A 13,808-nucleotide genomic window follows, 5' to 3' on the forward strand; every position below is an offset into this window, starting at 1 on the left:
TTTGGGGGGGTGCAGGGGAGTACTGGCGACTGCGGCGCCCCAAACTGGTGCGCATTGTGTGCGGACTCGTATTTCAATCTCTTCACTAAACGCAGTGTTAGAAGCCAAGCTCTGGACGTTATCGGAGCCAGCCACAAATGCCACATGTAAAGAAGCAAACATCCGGAGTGGCTTCCTGCAAGCCTTGCTTTTCTCAACCCGAGAGATATACTGGGGCGGGGGTGGGGGCGGGTAGAGGGACAAGTTTCACGAGTGAGAGCCTTGTACACCACCAGCTCTGGAGCCGGCAGTGAACATTTGCAATGCACAGTGCTGGAATTCTGGGCTCCAGGCTACTGATTGCTCTTATACTCCCCGGCTTCGCCGGCCGGACTCCAGTTCCAAAGGCTGGGCGAGGAAGCAACTAATGTAGCAAGAAGCTGTGCCTGTTACCACTTGGGGTCTTTGGCCAGCGGGCGCAGAAATTAATTCGGGTAGGTGACAAACGGTGGCTCAGACCTGGAGGAATCAGGGCCAAGCTTTTCCTAGGGCCTCTGAGTGAACAGGCAAAGGCTGGGTGATTTCCGGTAGTCTTTTGTGTTTTTGATGCTCGGGAAGCGGGAGCCGGACAAAGGACACTCGAGTCATTCGGGAAGGATCCCTGAGCACCCAGGCAGATCTGAGGTGGCTCTAAAGAGCAAGCTCGTGGGGGAGGGGAGGAGAGTGCGCGCAGCAAACCCAGGAAAAACTCAGGTGCGACCCTCGGATGAATAGACATTGGTATCCCTAGGGGGAAAAAAAAAAACATTAAGGCCTTTGCATTTATAAATCGTTCAGGATCGGCTGCCTCCCAGAACCCAGAGGGAGGTGGTCTGCGGCGGCGGAGCACAGTCCAGGGCTCAGCCCAACGACGCCGATGGGCACCTTGTGCCTCGGCGCCCACTGGGGCGGAGGCGCCGCTCCCGCTTGCTACCTTTCGCGTCTCCTCCCTGTCCCGTGGCCAGTACACCGGGGGTCCAGGATGGAGGTCGAAGGTCGCGGGCGGGAGGGGATTGGTGAGGAGGAAGGAGTGGCCGGGAAGATAGCGGTCACCCGTCCAGCCGTGGCCGGCGCCGCGCGCCCCCGGCCCGGGAGGTGCGACCCAGACCTTGCAACTTCTGCTACACCGGCTCTCCTTCCGAAAAGCGAGACTGCGAGAGTGGCTCCGGGACGTTCGTTCTCCGCCACAATGGAACATTAATTTTACTTTCACACCCCCTGTCTTTCCCTCCGCCGGCATCCCTTCCTGGTGCCCAGTACTCCCCTCGTGGCGGTCTCCGAACCCCGCCCTGGTACCCGGCGGCGACTCCTCGTCGGTATCCTCGTTCCCGCTTGGCCCCGCCTGGGGTTTGCACGGGCGAAGCAGGAAATGCGCTGTTCCCGGTCCACTTTCCTGCTCAGAAACTGGTCCGCGGGGGTGTTTCTTAAGATCCCCCACCCCCAACGGTAACCTCCCGGTTGATGGGTGGGCTCCTTCCCGTTATGGCTTGGCGTTTGGAACCTCAGGTTACCTTGGGGGAAGTGGCATTGGGGTGAAGGAGAGGGCTCATCTGTGGAACGCGGGACAAGTTACACATACACACAGCCTTGCTGTCCTGTCCCTTTCATGTCCGCCTCCTACTTTAAAGGGAATTTCAAATACAACTTGGTTTCTATGCAAGGCTGAGGCTACTGCGGCTGATCTACTAGCCCTCGGCATCAACCCACACCCTGGAAGAGGCCAGGGATTCCACGGAGGGTTGTATCTTAGAACTGACCAGTTTTATCAGTAGCAAGTTCCCTGCTAGCAGAACACTTTCACTCCCACCTAAAGGAGAATCGATGCGGCCTCTGCCTCGAAGGAATGTACAATACAGTGTCCTTAGGCTTCTTCCCTGATTTATTAATGTCCAGCTGGGTGTTCTGGGTCTATACCCTGTAATGATTTGTTCCTGGCCTGTGAAGGTGATGCTGATATCAGTACGACAAGTGCTGTGAGGTTTTTTCGTTTTTTTCCCCCCAGTGGAGGTAATAGGTTGCCTTTCCACCCTGAAAACTCTGCCAAGTTTCCCTAGGAAACAGAGCCGGCCTGTGCCAGATGGTTGGTTAGGGCAAGGTGCGCATTCTGTGATCATGGAAGTGATCAAAGTTAAACAGGTCATAAGACAGGCCACTCCTGACAGCACTGATTACCTGCTCTTCTGTGCACTTTAGCCACAGCATATCAGATTTTAAAACAGTACCAGGGTAGCTGAGTTGACTTCCAAAGTTTCTAAACAGGAGGGAAAATACTAGGGATCCTTGCTGGATTCTATTGCTGTTAAGTTTCAGTTGATGTTTGTCATCAAAATTGTATTTTCTGTCCATTTGCTGGACCTTGCTAACAACTTTGCCTTTGTTTCATTTAACAGTAACACAGGGCCTTTGGACCATTTCATTTTTATGTTCCCAGAGCACATACAATTTATAGTCTCTAACAAATGCTTGTGGATAGATAGTATGATGGCTTTCCTTCCAGATTGAATCATTGGGTGCCCTCCCTTCTAGACAAGGCATGGAGAACCATCTCTGTAGACCTCAGCAAAAGATTCTGTTCTTATTGCAAGCATATCTATGTAGACCTATGGTCAGATGCCCTCAAGCCAATAATATTATCTCTCACCCTTTCCTTTCGCCAGGAGTTCAGTATTTCAGCATCTGAAATCCCACCCCTCCCAAGGATTAACTCAAAGTCTGTTGCTTTTCAGAACTTATTTGACTTGGAAGTATAGCCAAGAATGTACATGGGTAATTTTACCTATGGATATAATGCAAAAGCAACTGTCTATCTTCAGAAGTTTTTTCAATATTAATTTCTCCATAGTCATGAAGTATAGTTTACAAAGTGGTTTCTCTGACTCATTTGACTCTCTGAATAGTCCTGTAGGTGAGCTGGACAGCTAGGCCCTCTCTCACTCCTTCTTTTGTTTTTTTTTTTTGGTAGTGGCACTGACTGGAAGTTGAGCCAGGGGAATTACCACTGAGTTATACACCAAGCCCTTTTTATTATTTATTTTGAGATGGGGTCTCACTAAATTGTCTATACTGGAACTTATGATCTGTCTGCCTCAGCCTCCCAAGTAGCTGGGAATAAAGATATGGGCCACTTCACTGCGCTAAAGCCTCATATTTTTGAGGAGCCTGAGACTAAGAGGATCAATGACTCAAGGTCATATGACAAGGTGCTTGGACCATTTATCAGCCCTTGCTGTTAACAAGAGTTGATCTTGTTTTGAATTTCTTCCCTTGCCATGTTTCTAGCTAATAAAGTGGCCCATGGAATTTGTGGGAACTAAATAAAGACAGCAGATAAGTAAGGACTGATCAAGAAACCTTGCCACAGAAACTTCTAATGTTTTCCCTAACTGGGTCATGATAAATTTTTAAGCCAGAGAACTATAAGGAAAAAAAAAAGTCATTTTCATTTATAGTATTTATAATTAGATTATTTTACTGGTACTAGTGATTGGACCCAGGAGCACTTTCCTACTGAGTTACATCCCTAGCTCTTTCTATTTTTGTTTTCTCAATTTTGAGACAGTGTCTTGACGAGTTGCTAAGGGCCTTGAGCTTGAGATCCTCCTGCCTCAGCCTCTGGGATTACAGGAGTGAGCCACCATGCTGAGCTATATGTAGATCTTTTAAGATCACATAATCTAAGCCTTGGATGACATCTCATTTATTCTTTTTTCATAAAACCTTCTAATTTAGCTTTATTTTAATAAAAAGAAAATAATTCAAAGTTAAATGGACATAAAGGTCTAATTTAAGAAAATTTAAGTCTTCAAAGATTTGTCCTTGCACATCATACTCTTTCAGACTGTAAAAACCTTCATTTTCCTAAATTGTTGAGCTCTCTTTCATGCTGTTGGCTGCCTTGATACCCATTATGGACCCAGTCTTGAAAACATAAAATAACCGGCAGGATGACACATACCTGTAATCCCAGTGACTCTGGAGGCTGAGGCTGGAGGATCACATAACCTTGGCAATTTACAAAACCCTGTATCAACATAAAAAAAGGATTGGAGATGGGCTGAGACTGTGGCTCAGTGGCATAGCTAGCGCTTGCCTGCACAGGTGAAGGACTGGGTTTGATCCTCAACACCACATACAAATAAATAAACAAAATAAAGATATTGTGTTCATGTATAACTAAAAAATATTTTTTAAAAAGGGGGATTGGAGGTGTAACTCAGTGGTAAAACGCCCCTGGGTTCAATCCCCAGTACCAAAAAATAAAAATAAAAAATAAAAACATACAGCAGCTAGATAAAGTAAATTCTATTGTTAGGAATAGAAATAAATAGCAAGTATTATAATTCTTTTTTACAAAATGGGAAAATAAGCCACAGAGAAACTGGAAAATTTGCTTAATGCTTTCGAATCATGCTGTGACAAGAGAATAATCTATTCATTTAATCAACAAATAATTAACTGTGAGTGCAAGGCTTAGCACTGCATAGCATGTTGATAATGAGCACAAACTTGGGAGTTGGAATGGGTAAGTTTGAATTCTAGTCACAGCTTATAAGTGGTATTTTTGGACATGTGACTAAACCTCTTTATACCTCATCTGTAAATTGGAGGATAAGAGTAGGAATGACCTAAGAGATTCATGAGGATAAAATGAGTTAACTATTCATAAACTCCTTAATATAGGGCCAGGCACATAGTTAATGCTACATAGATGTTTGATAAATACAATAAAATTTAAGTTGATGCATGTTAGCATATGAAAACATGCTTAAAGAAGAAGTAAGAAAAAGTTACAGTAGTACTGAGGGTAAATACATTTTAACAACTAAACAAACAATTTCGAGACGGTGTTGATATCTATGCTAGTAATAATTAACATTGTTGTACTTTAATCACAATTGTCTGTTACACTTACAAATTGTGTAGGGAGGTTTCTGTAAACTATTGGGCATTTCTGATTACATCTGAATGTGACCATTTTTACTCTGATAGTTTTAAAAAATTTATTTAGTGCATGTTAACCTGAAGTCTTAAGACTAGAAGGGACAAAAATACATGGAATTGTAAAACATTCGGCATTCTTAGAAAATTTTGGGAATACAAAGACACAACTTCCAAGTTAACTTTTACTTGGGTAGGCTAAATTATTTTCCTAAAGATATATAAGCAAAATTTAACTTCAGTAACTGCTTAGTACATTCATATTTCAAAGGAAGAAATACACACACACACACACACACACACCCTCAACTCTAACCAAACTTTTCTGTGTAGAATAGTAGAAAGTTCCTAAACTCTAGTCTTGAGTCCTCAGTAACTTGTTATCAAGAAAACAGCAAGTCAGTTAAACTGCCTAATATTTAATTTTTTCAAAAAAAGTGGGAGGCAGGTATCTGATCTCTTCCCAACTTTTTCAGATAAAGAAATAAACAAATAATTGCTACATTTCTGCAAAGTGAAAGTACTGATAAAATGATACTACTGTGTGTATATGTGACTTTATGTGGCTGTAGGTGTCTGGCATTATATGTTTAGTGCAGATTCTTTGTACATAAAAATAGCCAACTGGGATGAAATGGAATTCAGGGATTATAATGAAGATTTACTGCTTTGGGTTATAATAGAATGTTATTGTATATAGAGGAGAAGCTCTCTCTCTTTTATTTTTATTTTTATTTATTTTATTTATTTTTTAGTTTTAGGTGGACACAACATCGTTATTTTATTTTTATGTGGTACTGAGAATCGAACCCAGTGCCTCACGCATGCTAGGTGAACACTCTACCATTTGAGCCACATCCCCAGCCCCCCCCTTTTTTTTTAGATGGACACAATACCTTTATTTTATTTACTTATTTTTATGTGGTGCTAAGGATCAAACCCAGTGCATGGTACGTGCTAGGCAAGTGCTCTACCACTGAGCTACAACCCCAGTCCCGAGAAGTTTTTGTGTGTGTTTTTTTTTTTTTTAAAGCTGGGAATTGAGTTGAACCTGAGGGAGAGGGGCTTTACCACTGAGCTATATCCCCAGCCCTTTTTATTTTTTATTTGGAGACAGGGTCTGGCTAAGTGGCCCAGACCACCTCAAACTTGGGATCCTCCTTCCTCAGCCTCCCAGATTTCGAAGACTACACACGTGCATCACAGTGGCTGACCAGTTCTTCTTTTAAAATTACTTATTTTAAAATAATTTAAAACTTGCAGAAAAGTTGCAAGAATAAAACAAAGAACTATGTTACCCTCACAGACTCTCTAGTTAGTTAGCATTTTATTTTTTTGACCCAACTCTCCTTACATATATAAACATAAACACTTCCCCACATTTGTGCCATCTGGTTTTCCCTTTCTTAATATATATAAATGTACAGAACAATATAAATATATATTACATTAGTATGTAATACATAGGCTGTCCTATAACATTAGCATATACACATAGATGTATGTAATACAAATACATAGATATATATTGTTATATAGCACAAAATATATTGTTATTATTTTATATATTGTTATGTATAAGGTTGTATAATTGTTATATAAAATAATATATCGTGATTGTAATATATACATAATGTATTGTTATACATTAAGTTGTGTGTATGCTATCAGTCATTTTCTGAACCGTATGACAGCAAGCTTTAGTGCAATGTCTCATCACTCACTTGACTTTCTAAAATTAGGACACTGTTCCAATACCCACCAAATAATCATACAAATCAGGAAAGGAAGCATTACCACCTCATGTCACTACCCTCTTAGCCACATATCAAAGCCTGCAAACTGCTCTGACAGAGGCTGTTTTCTCTTTCTGCTCCAATACTCAGTCTGGGATCACATGTTACTTTTTGCTATCAAAGCTCCTCAATCATTTTCTGTCTCTCTTACAACTTTCACAGCTTTGAAGTGTGCAGGCCTTTCATTCCAAGGATGTCCCCCACAGGGTCAGGCTGGTAGAGCTTACACGTTCTTCACAGAAAACCAACTGTGCTCCTACCAGGGAACCAAGGGAGGCAGGAAGTCACCATCTCATCTTCACTAGTGATGTCAATCTGGATCACCTGGTTGGTTGGTGTCTTAGTGTCTCCATCTGTAAGTTACCACTTTCCCCTTAATAACTGAGAAATATTTTCCCATTATACTAATAATCCTGCTTCTCATCAAACCTCCACTCACCTGCCTTGGCATTCACTGGAGGGATGACATGTGATAAGTGCTGACTTTCCATTCCCATAATTTCTTCTGTATTCATGTATTTTATTTATTATATAGCAGTTTCCCCTTCTTTTATTTGTTGTTTGTTTGTTTATATCAGTATGTACTTATGAGTTCTTTCTCTATCCAGTGGTTTATCTTCCTTAGCTGATATTATGAGTTTGGTGCTCCTATTGCTACAAATTTGGCCACCAGGTCACCTTCAAGTGGCTCCTGTAACCTTTTGATATGTCCTTCCATGCACTTTGGCATAACAAGATATTTAGGCTCACCTTATACCCTCCCTACTTCTGCCCTGTATCTAGCTATTTCTCTGAGGAGGCAGGAGCATCTTTCAGTGGTGTAAGGCATTTAGAAGCAAAGGTTTTGGGCTCTCCTGGATTCTGGGGTATCACAGCTTCTAGGCATCTGCAGCAGACAGAGCTAGGAAATATGTACACAGTGTGTAATGTTGTCCCCCTTATCCATGGTTTCACTTTCCAGTTTCAGTTACCCAAGATCAGTCACAGATTGGAAGTATTAAATGGAAATTTCTAGAAGTAAATAATTTGCACATTTTAAACTTTTATTGTAGTATATTGCTATATTTGTTTTATTTTATTATTAGTTGTGATTGCTAAAATCTCTTACTGTGCCTTCTAATTTATAAATTAAGCTTTATCAAAGGTATGTATCTATAGGAACAATATAGAATATATTATACAGAGTTCAGTACTGTCTTTGGTTTCAGGTGTCCACTGGAGGGTCTTTTAATGTATCCCCTCTAGATAAGGGGGGATGGTCATATATGTGTTCAAGTCCACATACAACCTTGTCTATCAACTTTTTCTACTTACAACTATTTCTACATACACACATGTATAGACACATATATGCCTTGAGCTAACTGAAGATACTTCCAATTGCAATTCAATACCTTACAGTACTTCCTAGCCTGCCACCTTTTCTTATATGTAAATCAATTTTCCGTGGCAAGAAACATGGCTCCTATTCCCCCCAATATATGTGCATATTTTCTCTAATAGATCTTCTAACCACTCTATCTGCCTACTATCACCCTATTTTCTTGGCTTCTAGGTGCTTGAGCACCTCTGTGAAGATCCATGTCTTGTTTCCTCCATGCCCCTAAGCAAGGGAAAGAAAGAGTTACTGTTTTGAATTTATTTTTTAAAAAGTTTTGGTACCAAGGAATAAACCTGGGGGTGCTTAACCACTTAGCAACATCCCCAGCCTAATTTACTTTAAAGTTTGAGACAGGGTCTGGTTACGTTGTTTAAGATCTCAATAAATTGCCAAGGCTGGCTTTGACTTGTTATCCTCCTGCCTCAGCCAAAGGTGTGGAGTCACTGGAATTGCAGGTATTTGCCACCACGCCTGGCTTAAAATTACAGTGTATTACTTTGGGGTATTATTATTATTAGAAAGGGTCACTCATAGTTCTGAAACTGTAATATTGTGCCATTAAAGAACCAAAAAATATTCCTTGGAATTTCAATCCTTACTAAAGCAAAACTTGAGATTGGCTTGACCTCTCAGAATGCCTTTTAATCAAAACTGTAAAAAAGAAAGAAGAATACATATTAAAAAAGATTTTCCAGATGTGTCAATAAATTGGGGGAAGGCAGCTTTCAGAAAATACTTAATAAATAATTTGCCTTTCCCTGCCAACCACCCCCTGCACATACATCACTCTCCATGATCTTAAATGAAGGAAATAATATGCACAACAAGCCAGATTTCATGACTTGCCCCAAGTGCAGAGGTTGGCCAATCTGATTTATACTGCTTCTATGCATGACTGAATTCCCATGAGTCATTGAGGTCTTTACTGTGAGAGAGAAAGTTCAATGCAAAGACATTAAAATGAACTCCAATCACTGTGTCTCCAAAACAGGCTCAACTTCTGTTTGAAATCTGGATCCACTATGAGGTGCTTTCCCTTAGCAGAGCTCCAGAGCTGTGCTTAGGTTGTCCCAGAAGACCTGCCGGTGAAATGGTACAGGTCCAGCTGCTATGGATCACCCAGGGCATGAACGAGGGCTCCTCTTTCCTTGGAGAATCTCTCTCCCTTTCCCAGACCTAAAAGAGGAACATCCAACTGGGTGATGTTTGCAGAAAAACTGATGAGAAAACAACAGAAGGAGCAGCTTCTGATGAAGTAAAGACTCTAGCATGAAGATTTTAATAAATGTTAATCTACATGGTGTTGGGGCTGCAACTCAGCTGGGATTGAACTCAGGGCCTTGTGCATGCTAGGCAAGTGCTCTACCACTGAGCTACACCCCAGTGAAATTTGGGCACATTGTAATAGAGGTGGCCCTTATGCTGTTCAATCCAGATTTATAACATCACAGTCACCAACTCCAGCTCAATCCTGTGTAAGTATCCTATCCACATGGTGACCTTGGTCCACATGAACTGCTTTTTCCATTCTACTACTGTGTGTTTGGACCCTCTGTCTCCATCACAACTGGCTTCTGGGGTTCCTAGAACTTGTCAAGCTCTTTCATTCTCAAAGCCGGTGTTTTCTTCCCTCTGCATGGAACTAAGGGCCCAGTATTTTCCTATGGCTGGTTCCTTTCTTCACCTATTCTGAGACTATCCCATTTATAATAGTCAATTTCCATATCTTCCACATATTGGAGACACTCTGTTCTCTCACCTGCTTTATACAATTTCAAAGCACTTATTACACTTATTACTCAAAAGGCATCATATTTCATCATATTTATTTGTTATCTGTCCCCTGCCATTAGTATACCAGTCCCCTGAGATATTATCTACATTGTTTATTACTGTGCCTACCCGGTGCCCAGTACTGTGGGTGACTAGCACATCCCAGGAACTCTGCATAATTTGTTGGGTGAACAATGGATCACTGAGCCAGAGCACAATTAAAGAATTTCTCTATACCCTCAGTTGGCCCAAAGCTGTGGAAATGTTGACTACATATTTTCACGTCTTGTCTTTTTCTTGAAAACACTCATCCCCTGTAGTGCTCTTATTGCTTTTGCTGCAACCTCATTATGTCACTTTAAGAAGAGGAATGTCCCTAAAGGGATACCCCCACGGGCATGTAGTTCATTAACAGAGTATTATCTCTCAGAGAAACTAAGGACTTCCCAAAGACAGGTGATGCTTATAAGAGCCTCTAAATAATTTTGACTGATTAGGTATCTTAATCCAGTTGCCAGTTAATTGTGTTTGTTTGTGATTAAGAATATGATTTTCACCTACTCCCACCCCCCCAGCTCCCTGTGTTTGGAGAAAGCCAATCTCCCTGCCCACTTCATATCTGCAGCGCACTCTTTGAAGGTGTTTGCTGAGGGGATGAGACCTTAGCTATCACCTGGAGCCAGGAGCTGGGAAGAAGGAATCCCTGTCAAGCCACCTGCAGGTTGGCTAAGAAAGATTCCTACGCCCATGGCAAACAAGATCTGAGGACAGGCGCTCCCTCTCCACCCCTTGCCCTGTCCCAGGTCACTATTTCTAGGGAGGAAAATGACTCCTTTGTTGAAATGCCCATCACAATGAGATGTTCTTTGAAGCTGGGCTTCTCAGAGACCATCAATGTATCAGGTTTTCCCTCCATTTTCCATCTATTACACAGTGATAACTTTTGTTGATTTTTTACAATGGTTTTTAGTTGTAGATGGACACAATACCTTTATTTTATTTTTATTTATTTTTATGTGGTGCTGAGGATCGAACCCGGAGCCTCACACATACTAGGTTAGGCTGAGCCATAACCCCAGCCCCAGTGATACTTTTTAAAAACAGCAAAAATAAATCACTACTAAAGCAAAACAAAGGTGTGCACCATCCAACTTCGCAAGAGCCTCTAAATTCTAGATTGCAAGTTTCCACAGGCATCAAATTACCTACAAAAGACTCCCAAGTTCCCTGGTGCTTGCTTGTGGTTTCTGTCTTCCTGCAGGTGGGGTAAAGACAATTTGAGAACCTCTCATGGAAAGACCAAGGATCCTAAAACAGTAGCCCTCTTTTTATTTTGTAAGTTCGTTATAAATCCTAATTTAAAAGTGAAAAATAAAAAAAGACACTGAACTGATGAAAACTTTTATCACTCATAAGCACTGAATCAACAATAATGTCAACAGATGCAGTGAGCCCCATGTGTATACATTCAGCTTCTCTGCTGGGATAGCTTAGGGGTGGATGGAGGGAGAAGGCTGGAAAGCAAGCTCTGAGGTCAAGAGAAAAGGAACTTCAGGTTAACTTAACCTTCCAATGACCCGCTTCTCAACCACAGATTGGAATTCTTTATTCCACTGCCAAATATGTAAACCTATTTTACTAACCATAGCTACTCCTACACACTAGCCATTTCTCTTTTTTGAAGGAAAGTTTGTAATACTGAGTCAGTTTGGGGAATCTGGTAGCAGAAGCTAAAGGAAAGGGTAGAGTCTTTTACCTGTAGTGTTCACAGCTTCAACAGCGCCTTCTTTGCAGTCTGGGGATGGGTGAGGAATTGGCTTGCCCTCTCCTTCCAAGGTTCTGCTTATTGTTCTAAAGGGATCCAGCTTTTTGATCAAACTCTCTTTTCCTAGAAACTTCAAGGCGTGGCTTCTATCTCATCTTCCAAATGATTGTCACTTCTAACTTTTTAAGTACATTTGGGATCCTGGCTATGGAGAAGCCCCAGGGTTCCCACCTTCCTTTGATTCTCACCACAGCCAAAGAGCTATTGTTGCAAGTTTCCACATACGTAAAATTATAATATAGAAAATGCAGATTTTTTTGGTACCCCTCTTGCCATACCAAGGGCTTTTTTTTCAGACAGAGGGTTTTAAATTATCTTACAAAGCATTGTATTTTCCAAGCAGAATCTGCCATTCCTTTTATTTTAAATTGCAACTAGCTGTAGCCGCAAAGAAGCTTCAACTATGTAGCCATATTCCCTCCATTTTAGATTTCTTTGTAAGTACCTTTCATGAATTCAGATGATCTGTAAATTATATTATTTACATTATATTATGTACATTTTCTCTAAGCCAGATATCCAATAAGCATTCTTAAGTTGAAGTGAGAACTTTCTCTGAAGAGGAGGTGGAAAATTGTGATACTATCAAAATTGCTACATCAGGGAGATACACACAAAGAAGATAGTGATTTCTTTTGAAGATTTATTTTCAGGTCAAATGGACTTGGCAAAATGCAGTTTAAATGGTATATTGCTTTGTGGAAAAAAAAGTTGTTATAATAGTTGGTATAGCTTTGTAACGGAACACAAATTTGGAGAAATGACTTATTGTTTTTGAAAAATACAATAATATTTATATAATACCTGAAGAGTATTTTTGTACACATACTGGATTTACTCTCAAAATAATCCTAACAAGTTAGATGTCTCTACTGCTTCCATTTTTTTTTTTTTGCAAGAGAAAAGAGGAAATGGAGTTCAGAGAGATGAAATGACTCATCCAGCATCATAAACAAGAAGGATTTACTAGTTCCATTCCACAGTTTGTGTTCCACACTGTTAATGGGGTTTTACACATGCAAAATGGACAGTTCCACAATCCTCCTGTGAGCCACTGTATTTTATCTCTGCTACTTGAACGGCTTGATTTCATTACCATGGATGCCCTGGCCGGAGTTGAAGACACATGCCTCCTATTAAATATTTTTGCAAATAATACTCTGTGTCCATAGACTAAGAGTCAATAACAAATATGGTAAAACAGAATGTCCTAAATTTAGCTTATAGACTCTATGGGGAGCATATTTTAAATAGTTTTCCAATCTTCTCCTGACAGAGGTCCTCTCAGTGGATCTGCTGAGGGTCCTGGGAATTTGTATCACAAGCACCCTAGGGGTCCTGTTCCCTAGCCAGGCTGGGACACATTTAACATATTAAAAGTATTAAGCCAAGGGCTAGGGAGGTAGCTCAGTGGCAGAACCCTTGGCTAGCTTTCATGAAGCTCAGTATTTGATTCACAGCACTATTAAAAAAAAAAAAAGGTATTAAGCCATTAATGATACATCTAACAATACATCTGTGCAATATAGATGGAGACTGTAATGTACGCCAGGTTTAAATTCAGGGTAACCTGAGTATTGTTATTTATATTTTTTTTAAAAAAAGCTACCTTAGGGGACTGGGTATATGGCTCAGTGGTAAAATGCTTGCCTAGCATGTGTGAGGCGCTTGGGTTCAAAACCCAGCACCATAAAAAAAAAATAAAAATAAAAAATAAATGAAATTTTTAAGGGTTATCTAAGTTTCCTAGCTTTCTGATTATTTGTAAAATAATAAGAATTCTAGTAAAGGAGCATCTTCACTTGGTTTTATCACTTTTTCCATAAAACATATGTAGTCAGAGTCTTTTGTGATTAAAGAAGTGTGTTTTTCACCGAAATAATTATTTATATCTTTCATAGCTATGTGTTATAGTTTTGCTAGCAGAAATTGCTAGCAGCATATGGCAGTTGGCTGTTTTTGTAAAAACTGACCACCTTTGCATTTTCCTCTTTATGTTCCTTTATTTTCATGTATTCCTTTTATTTTCTTGTATTGTTGAATATTGCTGGGTTCCTCAGAAAAATCATTCTGCCTC

At 40.7% G+C, this 13,808-nt stretch overlaps 1 long non-coding RNA gene across 1 annotated transcript in view; it reads left to right on the forward strand.

The window, feature by feature from the left end:
• The first annotated feature begins 296 nt into the window (after positions 1-296).
• Positions 297-13,808, forward strand: part of LOC113186847 (uncharacterized) — a 36,694-nt gene continuing 23,182 nt past the window's right edge. The window contains exon 1 of the long non-coding RNA XR_003301337.2: positions 297-473. This is a non-coding gene — a long non-coding RNA (uncharacterized LOC113186847). The remainder of the gene's footprint in view (positions 474-13,808) is intronic.

The sequence above is a fragment of the Urocitellus parryii genome, chromosome 7 (genome assembly GCF_045843805.1).
Source record: "Urocitellus parryii isolate mUroPar1 chromosome 7, mUroPar1.hap1, whole genome shotgun sequence".
Lineage (NCBI taxonomy): Eukaryota > Metazoa > Chordata > Mammalia > Rodentia > Sciuridae > Urocitellus > Urocitellus parryii.